This window comes from Monodon monoceros, unplaced genomic scaffold, assembly GCF_005190385.1.
Source record: "Monodon monoceros isolate NGI ecotype Baffin Bay Population unplaced genomic scaffold, NGI_Narwhal_1 Super_Scaffold_14, whole genome shotgun sequence".
NCBI lineage: Eukaryota > Metazoa > Chordata > Mammalia > Artiodactyla > Monodontidae > Monodon > Monodon monoceros.
This window is the reverse complement of record NW_021703770.1, coordinates 59,249,450-59,268,746: the sequence shown is the minus strand read 5'-3', so window position 1 is coordinate 59,268,746 and position 19,297 is coordinate 59,249,450. Positions and strand designations below refer to the sequence as shown.

The 19,297-nt window shown below is 45.7% G+C and overlaps 1 protein-coding gene across 1 annotated transcript in view; it reads right to left on the bottom strand.

The window, feature by feature from the left end:
* Nucleotides 1-18,637: 18,637 nt before the first annotated feature.
* Nucleotides 18,638-19,297, bottom strand: part of CUNH8orf89 (chromosome unknown C8orf89 homolog) — a 54,944-nt gene continuing 54,284 nt past the window's right edge. The window contains exon 8 of the mRNA XM_029222478.1: nt 18,638-18,718. The gene's annotated coding sequence lies outside the window, so the exon portion shown is untranslated. The remainder of the gene's footprint in view (nt 18,719-19,297) is intronic.

Genomic DNA, 19,297 nt, shown 5'->3' with positions numbered 1-19,297 from the left:
CCACATGCTGCAATGAAGATCCCGTGTGCTGCAACTAAGACCCGACACAGCCAAATAAATAAATAAATATTAAATAAATAAATATTTTAAAATAAATAAAATAATCTCAGAGTTAATTTAAAAATAAATAACAGGGGAAAAGAGAGGGGTTTAAAAAAAAAAAAGATTCAGCCCCAAAGTTCCCAGACTCCCTCAGGGTTGAAGGGGGGTTGTCAAATGGCTGCATATTAGACAGTCTACCCAAAAGGCAGGAAAAATATCTTTTAAACAGAGTTTTATGCTTGTCATTGGAGGCCAGTGAGTCTAGACTTCTCACTTTTTGCATGGGGAAACAACCCAAAGGGAGTGACTGGTCCAGGAACGTGCAACAATTAGTGGCAGAACCAGGACTAAAATTGACCTCTCTCTCCTTGGCCATTTTGGCCCTCTTTGAAAATACTAGAGCAGCAAAGCACTAAATAGAATGGGAGAAATTCCTTCGTCTCTCTACCCGGACACTTGCGATAGATGGGGCATGCCAACCACAATTTTCTGGTTCAGCTCAGACGGCAGAGGCAGGATGGGTAAGTGGGAGGTAGGGATGAACCCTGTGTGTGTACATTCCAACTTCTTTCTTTGCATTTTGGTTCCATTTAACAACGTGTTACCTCTTCACAGAGTAGTTTATATCATTGCAGGATGCCAAGAATGACATCAACATCTATTAAAACCTAATGTTTCACATTCTCAACTGTAAACATTAACATTGCTTAGTTTCCAGATATAAACTCACAGTCATTCTGAAGTTGGATGGTTTCTTTCCAAGAAAGTTGATGTTACTGTAATGAAATTTACCTAATTAATCTCCTTAAGGAGGGAAGGAATCCAATGATGACTGTTAATAAAGACCTCAACGTTCTTCTTGTAATCAGAGCAAAGCAATCTGTGGATTCGTTTTGGGAGAGACCATAACTTTCCAAATAAATCTTAGTAAAGCTCTGCAGACAGGGTTCTTGAGCTATTTCCCCACTTGGCTGGCTTACTTTCAGCTTAACTAGCCCTGTGTAAACTTCTATAGGACCTCTGGATATACTTATATTCACCTGTGACGTTGGACCCCAACATCTAGGGTATTGTTCTTGGTGCCAAGAGCTCATATGAAAGGTAAATTTGAACCAGTCATTGATGGAAACTCTTGGTTTGCCAGACTTCAAAGCCATCCCCTACCTGGGGCGTCATCTGCGTACCGTGTGCCTGGACCCACCTCTTGATACCTGCACAATGTTTTGGCTGCACCAAGCAGTGAATATGAACAGCAGCCGTCAGCCTCCACCAGGGTCTTCCCTGCACCCCGATGGAGCCATCTACATATACGTAATCACAAATCTCTCCTTTCCGGGCTTCCCTGGTGGTCCAGTGGTTAAGACTCCGTGCTCCCAGTGCAGGGGGCCTGGGTTCAATCCTTGGTCAGGGAACTAGATCCTGTATGCCACAACTAAGAGCTCACATGCAGTAACTAAAAATTTCACATGCCACAACTAAAGGTCCAGCATGCCGCAGCGAAGATCCCGTGTGCCACAAAGAAGACCCGGTGCAGCACACGGTGTCACACCAGGGTATAGGAAGCCACAGTGGGGAGTAAGGAGAACATTCCCTGGTCTCCCGGTCCTGAGTTCAAGAGGGCTGCAGAAGTGGCACCCACAGGAAAGAATCTTCTGAGAGACAGCCACTGTGAAGATGTTGAGGGAATGGGGGTGTTTATGAACCCTGGGACCTGGGGGTCTAACAGGTATGAAGGGAATCACTGGGTTGGAATCTTGGGATGTTAGGTCAGAGCAGTATGGATGGGTGTGATGGTATGGAAGGGTTTGGAAGGTTATAGAAAAAGCTTAGGAATGTGGCAGGAATCCAGTTTTTAAAATTGGGACAGCTGGTCATGGAGAGAAAAACAGCCAAGGGTAACTTGATCCTCAGCACCCGAATACGGAGCTGGATCTGTTTAAGTCCTTGCTGATTCAGGACCTGACCGGACTGGGAAGCGAGGTGGGGCTGGGTTTACAGGTGGCAGGTGGGACAAAGGGTGTCAAGGCAGGTAACCTACCAGGCCTGACACTATCTCGGCAAAGAAGGCCATAGAGAGCCTCAGAAGGCTGGTGACCTGAGAAGAGTTTTGAAGAACAGAATCTCTCCACCACTCCCCACCCCATCCAGGGAAAAATATTGTGTAGGTCTTGCTATGGTAACATCCTGGAGTAGTTCATCCTATGGCAGTCATCCTATGCTCTCTGCAGCCTCCACTATCCTTGTGAGGGCCCTGAAATCTGGGACTGGGCTCAGCCTTTATTGTAATTTCTGGTCTCATCATTTATGTCCCAAGTGGGATTGTAAGCTCCATGAGGGGAGGGAACAGATCTATTTCCATAGATCAAGTTCCAGCACAGTGCTTGTACTCAGTAAGTATTTAGCGAAAGAATGACTAACTCTGGCAGATGACATTATTATGCTCAAGTATTCAATTCCTCCTTCCTGAGAGCACAACCCTTTGGGATTGGCCATGTGACTTGCTTTGTCCAACAAAATTCAAGTGGGCGTGACGCACGCCATTTCCGAGGAGCGGACTGAAGGGAGAGTGCACGGCTTAGCTCAGCCTCTTGTGCTTCTGTTCTCTGTCACAGGGCTGCGGGTTGCAGGTAGGGGTTGCTCCTGCAGCCCGAGTCCCAGAACAGGAAGATGCTAGAAGCCATCCTATAGTCAGCCCACAGCCTAGTGCAGAGCTGTGGCCATTCCACAGCACGATGGAGAAGTCAATGTTTGTAAGCCACCGAGTCTGGGAGTTGCTGCCATGACAAAAGCCCTGAGGTTGGGGGAATAAAGTATCTCCTGTTTAATTTCTCCCGAGTGCTGTCACAGCTGCCTTCAATTCCTCCATCTTGCCAAAGCTGAGAGCAGATGGCAAACCCACCTGCCTTGCCCCCCATACCACCAAGCGAGCAGGCTTTCTGCTGTCCTCTCCAAAAGCACACAAGTTTCCACCGTCCCAGAGAAACCTAATGGTTAACTGTCAAGGCCGCCTACCATGAAAAGTGGCCTGAAAGCAAGTTTACATATCATATTTTAAACATTTACACAGTTTTAAAATAAATACAAGACTGAAGCCGGCTCCAGCCCCCTCCCTGTCTTCACCTGCCAGTGAAGCATGTTCTCTTCCAGTTCTTCAAAAAGCCAGAGTGGTACTCAGGGGCTGGAGGTGGAGCGTTGTCTGCAAGTGATGGGATTGAAAGCTCAGGGTCTTCTCCCTCTGCACCAGTCTTCGAGTTATCTTGGGAAGAACTTGGAATATAAAATGTACACAGACTTTGCACGGAAGGAAAGGCAGACCCAAAGAAATCCTGGAGACACCGTACTCTTCTCAGTTCTCTTATTACTCCCTGGAGCTACCTATCTTGAAGAGAGGTGAAAACAATGCAGACAGAGCTATAAGAAACTAAATAGCTCAACATCTGGAAACTAAACAAAATGGTTCGTATATTTATCAGACCCTGTAATGACATCCACCTTCCTGGTCTCAGCCTCCACCAATGTGCTGATAATTTCAAACTCTACCTTTCCAACCTCGACTTTTCCCACAGGGTGCAGATCCTTAGAGCCACTTGGCTGTCCACAATACTTCAAATGCAATATGTTTGAAATGAAACCTTGGGCATCCCCTTGAGTATGGGCTTCTTTCTCTTCAGTTTCCATGTTGACTGATGGTACCCCATCCACCTCCTTGTCCAAGCCAGAAACTGGGGATCTTGTTGGATCCTTTTCTCTCCCTCAGCCCCTGAATTCATCTCATTATCAAGTCCTACGGTTCTACCCCAAATCCTTCGTGGGAGAAAGCTGGCTATAAATAATTCATACCTCCATATATAAATAAAGGCCCTACTTACATTATCTCTGAAATGTCCCTAAAACTCCTTTCCCCTATCCTACTGTTAAGGAGGAAGAAAACTTTCCTCTACCCTTCTAGGTTCTTCTGGTTGGTATAAGACTTAAATCGACATGAGACAGAGTAACGGGAGAAAATTAGATTTAATTTTGCACATGCAGTAACCCCACACACATGAGAGGGTGAGAGACAGAAAGGTAAAATGAGGTCTATATGCCATCCCGAGTGAGAAATGGTATAGGAGCCTGGGGCTTCCAAGGAAAGAAGGTCCCTCACAGGACGATAAGAGGAAGAGCAAATGCTTGCCATCTAGATATTTGCCCTGCCATACAGATGGGACCACTCGGATAAAATTTGTCTCCGGTAATAACTCTTGGCTGGGAAAAATCCCCAATTTAAATTCTTGTAGGTAGTTAGGGGAGGGGCAGTAGTTTCTCTTGAACCCACAGGGTCTCGATTGCCTTTAGTTCAAAATAATCCTCATGCAAGAGTGATACATTTGGGGGAGGCTCGTTCTGAACCCCATATCACTCATGGTCCCTCACCCTAATTGTCTCAGTTCATCTCAACTCCTGCAAAGATCTCCTAACTGGTCTCTACCTCCAATCTGGCTGGCTGCTGCCCCCCTGACCTGCAGTCTATCCTTCAGACCAGAGGCCCCTTCCTAAAACACAAATCTAATGGTATCATTCCCTTCCTGGAAAGCTCACTGTGGCTTTCTATCGGCTAGAGAATAAAGCTCCACGTTTGACTGGCCCATGGAGAACTTTGTGACCGGCCTCCGGGTATTTTCCAGGCTCATTTCTTACAGTGTCCAAGCTCTGAGCATTGGGAACACGCTGTGTTCTTTCTTCCTGGGGACGCTGTGTTTACCCAGAGGACCCCTGCTTATCGTTTATGCCTCCGCCCACGAATCCTGTCCTCTGCAAAGGTTGTCCTACTGCTCCCACCCCTCAAAGGCTTGGGCGGCGCCCCTTCTCCTCCAACTGTCTGAAGCTCTGCTACAGTCACAACTGGATTGCTTCTCGTGTTGTGTTCACACGTCTGCCTCTCGTATCGAACTGTGAGTGATGTGAAGGTGGCACACTCGCCTGAGTTATCGCTCTAAACTCAGGGCCAGGCACGCTGCATACATTCTGTCACCATCACAGAATAAATGGAGGAATGAATGTAGGAGTAAATTCTCTAGTCATAGCCTAAGTGTCCTTATGCGGATAAATGACTTAGCATATTAATTTTCCTATCTGAAACTGAAAGTCAGAATGAGAATCAACAAGTCAGGGCTTTTGCTTTTTTGAAGCAATGCTCCGAATAGAAGGACAAAACATTATGCTATTGCAGCATGATTTCTAGAAGGACGATGGCATTTGTTGTAGGATCAGAACGTAACAAATACACTGAGAATACAGATACGCTGACACATAATAGCATTGATGTCCCAGGGCAGTAATGTTAAAGGGGACATAATAGGGAGCAAGGTGTTTAGAACCTAAGCTTGTTCCTTTGTCATGAGAGAGCATAAAAGCTTATTTGGCAGGGCTCCCCAGACTTCTCTTTTGTGAGGAGTATCGTCCCTAAGAGCATGAACTTTGGAGCCCAAACTCTCAAGCTTTGAGTCTCAGCTCCAGCACTTATTAGCTCTGTGACTTTAGGTGAGTAACTTAAACTCTCCGTGCCTCGATTTTCCTGTCTGTAAAATTAATATGTTAATAGCACCTACCTCGGGACTTCCCTGGTGGCGCGGTGGTTAAGAATCCGCCTGCCGATGCAGGGGACACGGGTTCGAGCCCTGGTGCGGGAAGATCCCACATGCTGCGGAGCAACTAAGCCCGTGCGCCACAACTACTGAGCCTGCGCTCCAGAGCCCGCGAGCCACAACTACTGAGCCCGCGTGCCACAACTACTGAAGCCCACGTGCCTAGAGCCTGTGCTCCGCAACAAAGAGAAGCCCTGGCACCGCGCACGCACAGAGAGTAGCCCCCTGCTCGCCGCAACTAGAGCAGCAACAAAGACCCAACGCAGTCATAAATAAATAAATAAATGTGTAAAAAAGAAAAAAAAATAGCACCTACCTCATAAGTTACTATAAGGATTAGTGGAATTAATGCAGATAAAGTACTTACTACTTGGGATAACACAAGAGCTAGTTAAGACATATATTTTCCCCAAAATGTTAGGATGCATTTTCAAAGTATCAGAGATGGTTAGATCCTCTTTCTATGGCATTTCTGTTACATAATCAAGGATTTTAGGTATTTTTATCATTCTTCATCATTAATTATTGTTCACAGTTTTACAAAATCCACACAATTTTCACAACGGCTATATGAAGATTTAGAGAAATAGAGCCAAGATATAGAACTTCAAGGAGTTTATCCCCAGCTCCCTTTCTTAATAACCAGCCTCCAACTTTTGTTCAAGAGGGATCAAGCCCAGAACAGTGAGTGCAGGACACCCAGAGGCTCACCACGATGTGTGTGCCAGTGTCACTGTGCCATCTAGTGGACTCAGAGTTTAGCCGCTGTTTTGAAGCCCTCCCAGAAGAGCTGGATTCCAGGGAAGGGTTTAGCCATAACTGCTCTGGTCCGTCTGGCCAGTTTCCAGGTGATCTCATAACACCACTCCCTTGATGTGCACCATCAGTGCTAATCATGTGGGACGTCCGGAATCCCTCTTCTAAGGTGACAGCTCTACCAGTGCATTCAGCTTGTCCATCCCCCGTCACAACCATCTTTGCAGAAGTGGGCAGAGAAGAAAGGAATGAAAACGGACAGTACAGTATTTATAACTGCGAGAAAGAAGCCAGCCAACATTCACCTATGTTTTAATAAGGATCTACCAAACAAGCCAGAAAGCAAGACATGCCAATGCTTAGTAACTTTTTGACCTTCATTTCTGGCTTCAGTGCATCTTGGCACAAGGCAGCCTGGGGCTGACAAGGGCTGAGCCAACTAAGGCCTGAATCTCAATTTATTGAAGTGTTTTTAGAGGCGGCCAACTGCTCTCTGCAGGTGATTAAAAGCTTATCCCCAGAAGGCCAGTAAACACTCCCCCACCAATAACTCAGCTCTGGCGTGCAGGGCAAGGGGTATTGAACACCATAATGGGAGAGAATAGCCACATAAAAACCCAATTAAAGGCAAGGTTTGCCTTTGAGGGGCACTTGGAGGCCCATAATCCACCTCGTCTTTATGTTCTATTCAGAGTTCTTGGCCACCATGACCAGGCGGACCGATATTAAACTTGAAAGGCAATGGGTTTGATATCAGCAACTAACTGAAATCACTTGCTTGGGCCTCAGTTCAACACATTCTGGCCACAGACATGGCAACGGGTGGGTGTGGCTGTGCCTTGTCCAGAATGCAGGTACTCTGGGCGTTCCGTGCATTTCATGGTCCTTCAAAATTTTAATACTATCGTGAGAAAGAAGAAAGTCTCTGGGACACTATTTATCCCAGAAAAATTCCAAATCAAGGAGAGGATTTAAGTAGGAAATATCTAAAAATATTTCAAAAGAAAAGTTTCAAAGAAAAGGGAGTATGTAGTGAGACATATAGCACAAGGAATAGTCTGGACTTGTAGGCAGAGTCCCGTTTTCCCCCTTTTTGGCTAGTCCCCAGGTTTAAACATTGTTCTTTTTTTAAAATTTTTATTTATTTATTTATTTTTGGCTGCACTGGGTCTTTGTTGCTGTGCGCGGGTTTTCTCTACTTGCAAAGCTGGGGCTACTCTTTGTTGCGGTTCACGGGCTTCTCATCGCGGTGGCTTCTCGTTGCAGAGCACGGGCTCTAGGCACGCGGGCTTCAGTAGTTGTGGCACGCAGGCTCAGTAGTTGTGGCTCGCGGGCTCTAGAGTGCAGGCTCAGTAGTTGTGGTGCACGGGCTTAGCTGCTCCGCAGCATGTGGGATCTTCCCAGACCAGGGCACGAACCCGTGTCCCCTGCATTGGCAGGCGGACTCTTAACCACTGTGCCACCAGGGAAATCCTAAAGCTTGTTCTTCTTAAAGGCCAGTTAGAGAAAATAAACTGAGTCAAGGCACCATTTCTTAAAAATGCCAAAGAGAAGCAGCTACTGGACGATGTCGTTCATGCTGCAGAAGTTGAGAGGAGGGAGCAAAGTCTTGTCCCATGCCTGATGACTAGCTGTCCTGAGCAGGCAAGGTCCGTTTAGGCTCTGCTGGGTGGCCCTATGTGGACACTTGTCCTTGAGCGTCTAGAACCCAGAGAGTAGGACCTCAGTCCACACACCCCAACCCCCAAGCCTTCAATCTACCCAACAAACAATGCACGTCCTAGAGAGGTCAAGGTCCCTCAGCTAGTGAGTGGCAGAGTTGGGATTCAAGGTTCCAAAGCACATGTTCTTAACTTCATTTCATTGCTTTTGCAATAGGAACCTGTTTTGGAGGAAATTCATTCATTCATTCATTCAAAAAATTTTTGAGCTCCCATAAAATGGGAGGATATCATGGTGAATAAAATATAGCTCCTGCCCCCCAGTAGGTCTGTCATTCAGCAGAGAAAATAAACAAGTACATCAACAGTTACAAAGAAGTGTGGTGAGTTGCTCCAGGTGGGGTCGTATGCTACGCATACATGACAGAAGGCATCCAAGTCAGCTCTGGACAATAAGGGAAGACCGTGTTAAGAAACTGGAATCCCAAAGTGTGAATAGAAGCTAAACAGGAGAGAGAGGGAAAGATATTCTAGAAAGGCTTCCAGACATGGGAGAATATGATAAATTCAGGGGACTGCAAAATTTGGACACGGTTAGAGCAAAGGGTGCCTATATGCACAGTGTGTGTATGTGTGTGTGTGCGCACGTGTGTGTGTACTGTGGAGGGAGAGAGGTGTGTGCAGTGGAAGAGTAGATGAGACCAGTGAAACAGGTTGCAACCAGATCATAAGGGTCTTGAACATCATGCCAAGGAGTTAAAATTTCAGCTTGAAGGTAATGGAAAACCAATGCAAGATTTTTTTTTCTTGATGTGATTTAATACACATTTACAAAGAGAACTTTAGCAGTAGTGTGGAGCTTGAATTGAAAGGGGAAAGCAGTAAAGTTCAAGACGGTTTCAAAAAAGAAATAGTTTGTTTCCCTAAACAATATATGCTCCATAAATACTGACTATTATTTGACATCTTTTATGGGACAAGGGTAAAAGTAAGGAGTCCTGAGCCACAAACCCTCTTGAGACCCACACCCCCTCCGTGGTTCCTGTGGGTGCCTTCCTGCTGCCTGGGACCCCTCCACCCTGGCCACAGTTTGTTGGACTAGGGTGGGCACCAGACCTGAGGCAACCCATTCAGGACCTAGGGTATGGCTTGGGGCAAAACTGCCCATCAGGCATGACAATGACCTTGTACATTACTCGAATCCTATTATCTGAGGAGTTGGAACAGGAGACGAAAAAGAGGCTTGAACAGTAGTGGAAGGAGCAGAACTTGAAAAAACTATTGGAAAAAACGAAGATAGGATGGTCTGGACATGGTAAGGGGTACGCATGCCGCTGATGGGGCACCAGAAAAACACAGACCTTTCCGTTCCCAAACCACGTCCATCCTGGGTGAGCCCCAGCTCTTCATGGTGCCCAGGAGGCTGGGCCCTGTGGCAGAGGTTCCTCTGGCCTTATTTCTATGGTGTCCTGACAACAATGCCCTTGAAGTCAAGTGAGTGCGCTTGTGTTCCTGGTAACCCAGGAAGGACGAGGAACACACACAGGTATCCAGGGAGCCAAACCCCGGTGGAGATTTGTTGATGCAAACTCAGATTTGTCAGCAGCGTGCTGACTGTTATTTAACCTCCTATCGTGCGGTTTCCTAGTCCTGTCTTGGGAAGAGAAGTGTAAGTGTCCACAGTCCTCATCGTGGGGTGACAGGGCTATGGAAGGTGTCACAGAAGCACGCTGAGCAGGGTCAGGAAAGCTTGGAACCCATTAGCCGCCTAGAAAGCAACCTGTAGGTGCTGGGAAACAATGGGCTCCACCCTCGGGCCTCCCCTGGGGTTGGGATGAATGAGCACAATGGCAGTGACCTGTTTCCTGGCCACAGGGGCCCCACCCCCTCCCACGTCTCCTACAGATGCTCTCACCATTTTTAGCTTCACTGCCCACGCCTCACTGAATGTGTATGGGGTGCCAGGCTGTTCCAACTATCTAGAAGTTCCAAGGCTGTAGATAATAAAGGGGAAGAAAGCAAGAGAATGTTCTAAAGGAGCTTGAGGTCTCTTTGTGGAAATGATGTAGACTCAGGAAATGGTGTGAAAATGTGATGTACAAATGAACATCGATTGAGCACCTATACTCAGCCAGGCACTGTCCCAGGCATTCGGGACATTATCTCTAGCCCTGATCACAGCTCTACGAGACTGGTAATATTGTACCATTTTATAATAAAGTACAAGATCCAGAGATGTTAGTTAACTTTTCTAGGACCAAAAACCTGTGGAGAACCATAGTACGTTCCCAGAAGAAGAGTAATATAATTGCAATGGCACTTTGAAAAGATTAATTAAGAGATGATATTCAGGGTTATCCCAAGGTAGAAGAAACTAGACATTTTATACTAATCTGTGCAGAATATGAGACAGGACTGTTGTGGGAATAAGAGGAAGAGAAGGTTTGGAAAGAGAGACATATGATCACCAAGGGGACAGAGAAAAGATGCTGTAAGAGCTGACCCAGTTTAAGCTCAGAAGAATGTTCACTGATGACTAATGGTAGGTACACATACATACACACATACTTCCTATTCAAAGCCCCACATCCTCTTTCAGATTGGGAAAAAATTTAAAAGGAAATATGCAAAGTTAACAAATGCGCCGAATCCGAACTAACTGTGGCGTTGATGATGTTCGGAGTGGCAAAGCCACAGTATGAAGCAACTTTAACTGTCTGCCCCAGCCCAGCCCTAACCCTATCCCCAATCCAGAACTTCTGCTGGAGACAGAAACTTAGTTGGGCACGGTTGTACATGACCCCGTCTCCAGCATATGCCTGTCAGACAAGGAACGGATGTCTGGTCCACCGGCCAGCAGCTAGTCAACACTCCCTCGACATTCTGAAGTACAATAGAGAGACAGAACTCAGAGCAGAGAATACACCTGGCTCTGAACAGTGCCCACATCCCTGTTCCCATGAGGCTGGATGATACTTTGGATCTTATATCCAAGAAATTATCTGTTATACTCTTCTAAGCAATGGTCCTTTACACGAGGTATCTCGAGTGGAGCTCTGTTCTTCACAACCAGAATCTCCTCTTGACTAAGAGAGGGAGGCAAGTAGATACAGTCTAGGCTGGGAGTTGCAAAACGGCGGCCTGCAGGGCGAATCACAGACGTGTTTACTGTGGCCCACACGGTGCTGCGGCTGTTGTTTTCAATTGAATTTGGCAGCCTTCAGGCAGAGCATCCTCCTTTCAGTTTGCTGCAGCCTTTCTACTACCCCTTGTATTACCAGAATATCTATCTGCCTCTCCTCATTCATTTCACATTACCTGCTTCACCTCTGTAATTAAATGAGCTTGTAATCTGTGATCTAGACCTGATATGGGTTGTGAGTGTGTATGTGTGGCTTGTGTGTGTGTAAATGAAGGCACCAATCATAGCAGTGGTAAAATAGAAAGAATACTGGATAGCAGCAGAGTCCCCCTTTGTCTTTTCAGTCGTTTAAAAGCAAACATATTTAGTGGGCAAACACTGTTGAAAACAGAGGGAAAGTACGGTGTTGTAATCAAATAAAAGGTACAGCCAAGTGTCCCTGACACAGTGCTTGGGGGCCATGAATGGATACAATGGCTGCATTAGTTGGGATGCTTTTGGATGCAAGTGGCAGACACCCAACTAAAACTAGATTTTAAAAAGAGGGATGGGATCTACCTCATAGCATCAAAGGAAGAATTTGTGTAGAAACCAGTCTTCAGGGACAGAGGACCTTCAGGGACAGAGGACCTAGTACCACCAGACTTCTCTTTTTCTGTTTCTCATCACTGCCTGTTTCCTTCTGTCTCTTTAGTCTTGCCTTTATTTTGAAGAAAGATCTCTATCTCTGTCTCTGGGGAAAGGAAAATGATGCTGGCATCTCTAGATTTACATACTCCAAGTATAGCAACCCCTTTGAAAGGAGAGCTTCTCTCTTCCACCACTTTGAGAACATGACCGATTCTTGCAGGAGGATTTTGAATAGCCCCAGTTGGGTCAGGATCCAGAAGCCTTGAATTCTCCAACTGGCTCAGCCCAGGCTATGTACCCACACGTTTATGGCTGGGGCGGGGTGGGGTAGGGGGCAGTGGGGAGGGTGTCTGCTACCAACAGGAGGGAGATGGAAGAAAGTTTGCTAGAAAACCAAAAACCATAGCTAAGACAACCCACTACAATTTATTAAAATTCATTGTAGTTAAATGACTTTACTAAATACTATTTTGCCAGGTGAAAGCAAGCATTTCTGCACTCAAATGGTGGAATTTGGTCAAGCAGTTCCGTAGGTCCCACTAAACAATCCCCTGGATCTATCAAGCAAGGAGATGTTCCCACCCCTCTGGCCTGGGTTGCTAGGGCTTGAGTATTTCCAGAAAACAAAAACTTTCTTCCTATCCTTTCTCTACAGAATCTGCTCCCAAACCGTCAACAGAAGGGAGTTATTCACACCTGTGCACGGGTTAATTTATCAGAAAACTTTTGCTGGGGTATGAAGTTTGGCAGGAGACAGGAAGGAAGGGAATGAAAGGCACTTTGGGGGTTTCTGGAGAAGGGAGGAAGGAGTCACTTGTGGGTGGCAGGTGAGAAGGTGCCAAAGGCAAATTCACTGTTTTGAAATTTTCCCTGAAGAGAAGGTCAAATGTCACTGGTTCAGGGCTTCCCTGCACCTCTGTGTTGGGAAAAGCTGGAGCGGGACCTGCTAACTTCAACCATACTCATGGCACACAGAATAGAATCCAGGGCACTGGGAGCCAGAACACAGAAGGTTGCGGGGAAGGTGAGCCCAGAAAGCAGAAATCCAACCGCTCTGAGAGAGCAGAACAGGGAAGAATAAATTCCAAATGAGTGCGATCAGCCAGCTGAGCAAGTTAAAGGATGCGCCAGGAGAGTAGCTCAGACAGAGGTGAGCTGGAAAGAGCTGGTCCACGTGGACTGAAAGCAGACTGCTGGGGATCAGGTGTGCAAACAGTCACACTCGGGACGATCAACGAAGATCATGTACCGCCATGTTTTCTTCTTGGCTCTGAACCTCCAGCTGCCCAAAGTTTTTCATTGTATGTTAGATGCACCATCATTTTACATACCACAAAATAAAAACAATTATGCCAATTACACTACAATACAATGCTTTCCTATCACTTTGGCATTTAATCACTTAGAGGATTTGTGACTTACTGAGATACAGATTTTATTAATACGTCAAGCCTTGTGCATCCATAAAAGGAAAAATGGAAGGGAAATAAAATGGCTAAAATGGCTTCCTAAAGCTTTTTCATGTCTGGTGTCTAATTCTCTGAATCACTTTTAGATTCAGAGCCTTTGATGTTTCTGTTTTTTCCTACACAGTCATCCTCTACTTTCAACAATGTTGGTGACGCAGCACTTCTTAAAAGAGAATAAAACTGATACACGCATTCTTTCCACTAGAAATTTGAATATGGGCTGCATATCAGATAATATTAAGATATCAATGTTAGATTTCCTGAGCGTGATAATAATCTGCGGTTATCGAAAAGAATGTCCTTGTTCCTAAAAGATACGTGCTGAAGTATTTAGGAGTGAAGTGTCATGATATTTGCACATCATTTTCAAAATGATCTGGCAAACAAATAAACAAAACCACCCCAAAAAACAGAGAGAGGAGACGCAAATGTCTCTAAATGATATCATTAAGAAAATCTAGGTGAAGGATATCTAGGTATTTGTCAAATAACTTTTTAAGCTTTTCTGTAAGTTTAAAAATATTCAAAAGGGGGCTTCCCTGGTGGCGCAGTGGTTGAGAGTCCGCCTGCCGATGCAGGGGACACGGGTTCGTGGCGCGGTCCGGGAGGATCCCACATGCCGCGGAGTGGCTGGGCCCGTGAGCCATGGCCGCTGAGCCTGCGCGTCCGGAGCCTGTGCTCCGCGTCGGGAGAGGCCACAACAGTGAGTGGCCCGCGTACCGCAAAAAAAAAAAAAAAAAAAAGAATCCGCCTGCCAATGCAGGGGACATGGGTTCGAGCCCTGGTCGGCGAAGATCCCACATGCCGCAGAGCAGCTGAGCCCGTGCTGCACAACTACTGAGCCTGCGCTCTAGAGCCCGCGAGCCACAACTACTGAAGGCCGTGTGCCACAACTGCTGAAGCCCGCATGCCTAGAGCCTGCGCTCCACAACAAGAGCCACCGCGATGAGAAGCCCACGCACCACAACAAAGATTAATCCCCACTCGCCGCAACTGGAGACAGCCCGTGCACAGCAACGAAGACCCAACACAGACCAAAATAAATAAAATTAAAAATAATAATAAAATAAAATAATTTTTAAAAATTTAAAACATTATTTAAAAAAAGAAAGAAAGAAAGAAAGAAATCCACTCAGATTTTCTTCCAAGTTTTCTCAAGCTGCCAATACCAATTTGGAGGGTTCTGGTTCCAGTGCTTTTTTGATCTTACTAGATGGATGTCAGTAGAAGTTTTCAGACAAGAATCATGACTCAAAATAAAATAAAATAAAATATTAAAAATTTTAAAAAAGGAAGGAGGAAAAAACAAAACAACAACAACAAAAGAATCATACCTCTTATTCTCCCCCTAAGTGGTCCTCACTTGTTTGCTGACTGAAGCATGAATGGCTGTAGTTTTCCAGGCACGTCACAGGAAATAACACCCAAATTCTTCTATATGCAGGCAACAGCAATTGTGTCGGAGCTGCTGTCTGGCTGGCAGTGGTTGTAGAATGAATCCCTGTGTCAGGGATGTTAAAACGTGAGGGGGAAAGGTGCATCTTAAAACTGAACAGTTGACACACACATCCATGACAGTTGGCAGTCATGGATCTCCTCGTGGACTAACAAGTTGGAGAACTGGTTGACATGTCAGTCTTTGCAGGTTCGGTGAGGAGAAGTTACGCCTCTTGGCCTGAACAGTTTCTGGAATTGCATATCTGGATCTCTTGGCCCATGTGACCCCAAGGCACCACCTGTCCGTGAGACCCTGCCTGAGTACCAGCCTGCCTCTTCTCCCAGTGACACCTCTGCCTGCTGGCTGAGGGAAGTCGCAGTCAGCACTGTCTAAGAGGGATTTTACACCATGTGCATCCCTTGTAATAGGATGGTAACAGGGAATTGGAGGTCTCATCCTACTTCTACTTATACCGCTAACTTATCTGGTATCTGAGAGTAACAATGTCTGTGTTGCTTGCTACCATCCTCAATAAATATTAAGTTGCTGCTACACCTTGTGGGATTGTTGTGAACAATCAAAGGGAGACCCTCCCCCGAAAAAAGTATGAAGGCCTTTGTTAATTACAACAAATTATACAGAAACACTAACCAAAGACATATGCTGCAATAGTAATGGTGGTGATTTCCGTGGAGTGAATTATGGGATTTCCTGCTTCCTTTATTTTTATTTGGAAATGACTATAGATTCAGAGGAAGTTGCAAAAAATGGTACAGACATGGCGCATGTGCCCTTCACCCAGCTCCCCCAAATGGCAAACCCCTGTTTTTTTGCTCACCTTTTTTTTCTTTCCTTCTCTTTCTCCCACCCCTCCTTCCTTCCTTCCTTCCTTCTCTCCTTCCCTCCTTCTCTCTTTCCTTTGCAATCACTGTGTTTTACTTGGATAACAAGGAAGAGAAATGATTAAGAGCAATTTTAACAATGTAAATTGTACCCACCCAGCCAGTACCCTCCCTAACCAACATCTGCATGGAGAAGGGAGTAGCATGGTCCAGCTGGGCCTCCCTCCACCCTTAGGCTGGGTGGTCTGCTACAGCGTTCTCAGGCTCTACTTGCACTTGGTCAGAGTCTCCTAAGTGTTGAGTGGAAGGCTGTCTTGCCCTTCAACATGTCCTGAACGTCTCTGGCTGCCTGTGCTCCTTGGTAGGAAAGAGTATGGTGATGCTGTTGCCACTGCTGCTGAATTGCTCAGTTCAGTGTGTCCAGGTCCCCAGCCCCATGGTGGCCAGTGTTCTCTCGCCAGGGCAGTGGAAGGCTGCTCTCAGCCCCTCCCACTGGGAGCATCCACTTCCAGCCTAGCTACTTTCTGTGCAACGCATTAAACAGACACCTCCTCTCAGTCTCCCAAGAGCTCAGGAGGAGCTTGGTGGCACTGTGGCTGACTCGCTGTGTGCCCCTTACTGCAGGGGTGACAAGAGAAACACCAAGTGACAGTTCTCATTTTCCTCCTCTCCATAGATATCATGGATATCATCACCAGTCCTGCCCAGTGTGAAATTCCAGATGTGCTTATTGTCGTTCTGTCTTACATTTTTCTTTTCTTCCTGACTTAGATAGTTCTAAGGTTCTGGGATAACTTCTCAGGAAACTGTCCAAGAAGCTTCTTTTCTAAAAGTCACTCAGAACAAGACAGATAACAGCCACTGAGACATCAGAGCAGGTGGCAGCCTTGCAGGATGATTCCTCAGCCTTTGCCATTAACAGCGCCAGGCTGACGCCAACACTGGCCCCAAGCTACGTGGTTGATGAACGAGGCAGAATTTTGTTCCACAGACTCTGCAGGCTGGAGCCTTAAGAATCTACCCCCCCACCCAGGGGCTCCCTCCCACACACTAAAAATTGATTTGTGGAAAGGCATGGAGAAAAAAGGGAGTTCTTAATTTTATTGTAAAATACTACGAAGCGGTTTAGTAGGTAATCTGATTGAATCCCTAAAGTTTTGCAAAACGAGGAGACATCTAGCAGAATACTCAGTACATGGTCAGAGAGAGCTTGGGGAGTGTTGCCATATTGGCTAAGGGAGGGCCTGGCATGTTGGCTAAGTTTGGAGTCAGATCCTTTTGGATGTACGTCCCAGCTTCAGGATCAAACAGCCGTGTGACCTTGGGAACAGTAGTCAAATCTCCATTTCCTCATCTGTAAAATGAAGCTGATAAAAGTACCTAATAGGAGTGATTTGTAAAAATCCAAATAACAAATGCTGGAGAGGGTGTGGAGAAAAGGGAACCCTCTTAGACTGCTGGTGGGAATGTAAACTGGTACAGCCACTATGGAGAACAGTATGGAGGTTCTTCAGAAAACTAAAAATAGAGTTGCCATACGATCCAGCAATCCCACTCCTGGGCATATATCCAGACAAAACTTTAATTCAAAAAGATACATGCACCCCAATGTTCAGAGTAGCTCTATTCACAATAGCCAAGACATGGAAACAAACTAAATGTCCACTGGCAGACGAATGGATGAAGAACATATAGTACGCATGTACAGTGGAACATTACTCATAAAAAAGAATGAAATAATGCCATTTGCAGCAACATGAATGGACCTAGAGATTATCATACTAACTGAAGTAAGCCAAAGACAAATATTACATGATATCACTCGTATGTGGAAGCTAAAATGTGACACAAATGAATTTATCTATGAAACAGAAACAGATGCACAGACATAGAGAACAGGCCTGTGGTTGCCAAGGGGGAGGGGAGGGGAGGGAGGGAAGGATTGGGAGTTTGGGATTAGCAGATGCAAACTATTATATACAGGATGGATAAACAACAGGTCCTACTGTATAGCACAGGGGACTATATATTCAATATCCTGTACTAAACCATAATGGAAAAGAATATGAAAAAGAATATATAGGGCTTCCCTGGTGGTGCAGTGGTTGACAGTCTGCCTGCCGATGCAGGGGACACGGGTTTGTGCCCCGGTCCGGGAGGATCCCACATGCCGCGGAGCGGCTGGGCCCGTGAGCCATGGCCGCTGAGCCTGCGCGTCCGGAGCCTGTGCTCCGCAATGGAAGAGGCCACAACAGTGAGAGGCCCACGTACCGCAAAAAAATAATAGTAATAATAATAATAATATATATATACATATATACACACTTTGCCGAGTCACTTTGTTGTACAGTAGCAATGAACACAACACTGTAAATAAACCATACTTCAATAAAGTAAAATTTTTTTAAAAGAGTGACTTGTAAAAATTGAGTGAGACAAAGCATATACTGTGCTTAATGCATGGCCCTGGCCCACTGCAGGTATCCAAAAATATTAGCTGTTATCATTTTAATAAGTACATGTGAGTACTAATGATTAAAAATAAAATCATAGGAAAAAGCATCTCTGCCTCTAAGTAGCTAGTGTCCCCAGCCACTCTAGGGTTGGCCAGGAGTGAGGTATTTTTAGCTGTGGGCATGAGACAGAACTGACCCAGTGCAAACGCAAAGTACAAGAGGAGACTCCAGCTTTCTGGACACACACCATGAACTCTTGCTTGATAAAAGGCAAACTTTAGTTGTGCCTGCTTTTTGTGGGGTTTTTAAATAAATTTATTTATCTTGGCTGCGTTCGGTCTTCGTTGATGCGCGCGGGCTTTCTCAAGTTGCGGCCAGCAGGGGCTACTCTTCGTTGTGGTGCACAGGCTTCTCGTTGCAGTGGCTTCTCCTGTTGCAAAGCATGGACTCTAGGCGCGCGGGCTTCAGTAGTTGTGGCTCACAGGCTCTAGAGAGCAGGCTCAGTAGTTGTGGCACACAGGCTTAGTTGCTCCGCGGCATGTGGGATCTTCCCAGACCAGGGCTCGAACCTGTGTCCCCTGCATTGGTAGGCGGACTCTCAACCCCTGCGCCACCAGGGAAGTCCCAGTTGTGCCTGGTTTTTCGTTATCAGTGTGTCCTGAGAGATTGCAGTGAAACCAAACTTTATACACAATCATGTTTTAAATGCATAAGTGAATTCTCCTTTTTAATAGACTCTTTACAATAAGTCCTTTTATACTATAAGTTATTATAGGTTTTAAAAATGCAAGTGATTGTTCAGTTTCTTTAAAACAGGACACCCTGAAAGATTTTTAAATTGCCATTACATCAACAGCAGTTTTATAGATGTAACAGAGTGGGGGAAATGGTCATCTTAACATCTGGCCCCAGTACTCTAAACACATTGATAAGCCATTGGGGCATGGAAAATGAGACACTGAAGATTCAACCAAGTAAGAGAAGTGGCCAAACTTCACGGGGTTGTAAATTAGCAGGCATTTGGGGCGGGCAGAGAGGCTGGGTTATTAAGCAGCTTTTTGCAGTAGAAAAAGAGTTTTGAAAACTAGGGTGGCCGTTAATTTTGTGTGTCAACTTGGCTGAGCCATGAGGTTCCCAAATATGTAGTCAAACATTATTCTGGATGTCTCTGTGATGGTGTTTTGGATAGATTAACATTTAAATCAGTGGACTTTAAGGAAGGCAGATTGCCCACCAT